Below are 2500 nucleotides of genomic sequence, written 5' to 3'. Positions count from 1 at the left end.
ATGAACCTGGAATTTCTAGTAAGCACTAGTCATTAGCTAGTGCTGATTACGTCCCTGCCCTTTGTACACACCGCCCGTCGCTACTACCGATGGATTATTTAGTGAGGTTTCTGGAGGCTTACCTTCCGCGGTTCCTTCGTGAGCTGCAGCTGGCATGGCTGAAGTTGACCGAACTTGATGATTTAGAGGAAGTAAAAGTCGTAACAAGGTTTCCGTAGGTGAACCTGCGGAAGGATCATTACTGATGATCGTCCGCGAGTGACCAACCATGAGCTGCCTTCGGTGTAGCTCGGTCGCTCGCTTGCTATGTGTCAGAATTTGTTGAAAGCCAACTCGTTCGTTGTACACTTTGATGGGTGACCATCACTGTGTCTCCGTGCCGAGCTAGATCTCCCCTAGCCGTAAGGCACTTGAACGCCCCTTCGACGACGAGTTGCATGTGTGTGGTATGTGTCAGAATCTGGTGAAGCTTTCTGCATGTGATGTGCCTTGTGTGGATCCGTGGCCATTGCATTGTGTCTGGTGCTTAGATACCCAGACACTTAGAACGCTTGCGCGGAAAGCAAACTCGATCGTTGTACACTTTGATGGGCAACCATCACTGTGTCTCCGTGCCGTGCTAGATCCCCCCTAGCCGTAAGGCACTTTGAACGCCCCTTCGACGACGAGTTACAAGAGTGTGGTATGTGTCAGAATCTGGTGAAGCTTTCTGCATGTGATGTGCCTTGTGTGGATCCGTGGCCATTGCATTGTGTCTGGTGCTTAGATACCCAGACACTTAGAACGCTTGCGCGGAAAGCAAACTCGATCGTTGTACACTTTGATGGGCGACCATCACTGTGTCTCCGTGCCGAGCTAGATCTCCCCTAGCCGTAAGGCACTTTGAACGCCCCTTCGACGACGAGTTGCATGTGTGTGGTATGTGTCAGAATCTGGTAAAGCTTTCTGCATGTGATGTGCCTTGTGTGGATCCGTGGCCATCGCATCGTGTCTGGTGTGTAGGTACCCAGACACTTAAGCAAACTCGATCGTTGTACACTTTGATGGGCGAGCATCACTGTGTATCCGTGCCGTGTAAGAGCTCCCCTGGCCATCAGGCACTTGAAAGGTCCTTCGACGACGAGTTACAATAGTGGTGTGTTAGATACGTCAGATTACGGTGTCTACTAGTGTGCAATACGTATCCGGCTACGGCACGGAACGAACGGGAACTGTGGTGCAGACAAACAAGAGTTAAGCCTATTAGTCATTAACTCTAAGGACGGGGCCATGGGGCGGTACACAAAGGATACGGATGAGCGAGTATGCAGGCCCAATACTCAATAGCTCGATCCGATCCAAGCACATGAGTTGACTGCGGCGCCAGGTTAACCAATGTGCTAGATTCTATTTGGCCAGTAGAATCTTGTGTCTTAAGCGATTTGATACCAAGACACCAGAACGAAAGTTAGTTGAAGAGTTATTAAACTCTTATGAAGTATGGTTGTGCAATCACAACTTATGACTTTAACCTATAAAGTGGATATGGACTTGCAATTATAACATGGAATCTCTACACACCCCATGAGCTCGATCCAATCCACGCACACGAGTTGCCTGAGTAGCGACAGGTATACCGATGTGCAATACGTATCCGGCCACGGCACGGAACGAACGGGAACTGTGGTGCAGACATACAAAGAGTTAAGCCTACTAGTCATTAACTCTAAGGACGGGGCCATGGGGCGGTACGCAAAGGATACGGATGAGCGAGTATGCAGGCCCAATACTCAATAGCTCGATCCGATCCAAGCACATGAGTTGACTGCGGCGCCAGGTTAACCAATGTGCTAGATTCTATTTGGCCAGTAGAATCTTGTGTCTTACGCGATTTGATACCAAGACACCAGAACGAAAGTTAGTTGAAGAGTGATTAAACTCTTATGAAGAATGGTTGTGCAATCACAACTTATGACTTTAACCTATAAAGTGGATATGGACTATCAATTATAACATGGGGCACACACCATGTTCTCGATCCAATCCACGCACACGAGTTGCCTGAGTAGCGACAGGTATACCGATGTGCAATACGTATCCGGCCATAGGCACGGAACGAACAGGAACTGTGGTGCAGACATACAAGGGCCATGGGGCGGTACGCAAAGGATACGGATGAGCGAGTATGCAGGCCCAATACTCAATAGCTCGATCCGATCCAAGCACATGAGTTGACTGCGGCGCCAGGTTAACCGATGTGCTAAGAGAGTTGTTCCTGGGCCTTCAAAGTGACTTCAAAACTATCTTAGCGAATGGTGGCCATGGGCGTAGACATGAGCCACAAGTCACAAGGCCTGGGACTATTGGGTAATAAAGACAACTTAGTCAGAAAGTTAGTCTTTGGACGTACCACCGGGATTGTGTTACATTGGGAACCTTACTATAAAACCCTAGGCAGGGGATCACTCGGCTCATGGATCGATGAAGACCGCAGCTAAATGCGCGTCACAATGTGAACTGC

General features: G+C 49.0%; 1 non-coding gene across 1 annotated transcript in view; it reads left to right on the top strand.

Moving 5' to 3' along the window:
* The first annotated feature begins 2425 nt into the window (after positions 1–2425).
* The window catches only part of LOC125772952 (5.8S ribosomal RNA), a 158-nt gene continuing 83 nt past the window's right edge, over positions 2426–2500 (top strand). The window contains exon 1 of the ribosomal RNA XR_007419780.1: positions 2426–2500. This exon is cut by the window's right edge and continues 83 nt beyond it. This is a non-coding gene — a ribosomal RNA (5.8S ribosomal RNA).

Source organism: Anopheles funestus (assembly GCF_943734845.2).
Source record: "Anopheles funestus chromosome X unlocalized genomic scaffold, idAnoFuneDA-416_04 X_unloc_154, whole genome shotgun sequence".
In the NCBI taxonomy this organism is placed as follows: domain Eukaryota; kingdom Metazoa; phylum Arthropoda; class Insecta; order Diptera; family Culicidae; genus Anopheles; species Anopheles funestus.
This window is presented reverse-complemented; position numbering and strand designations above follow the sequence as displayed.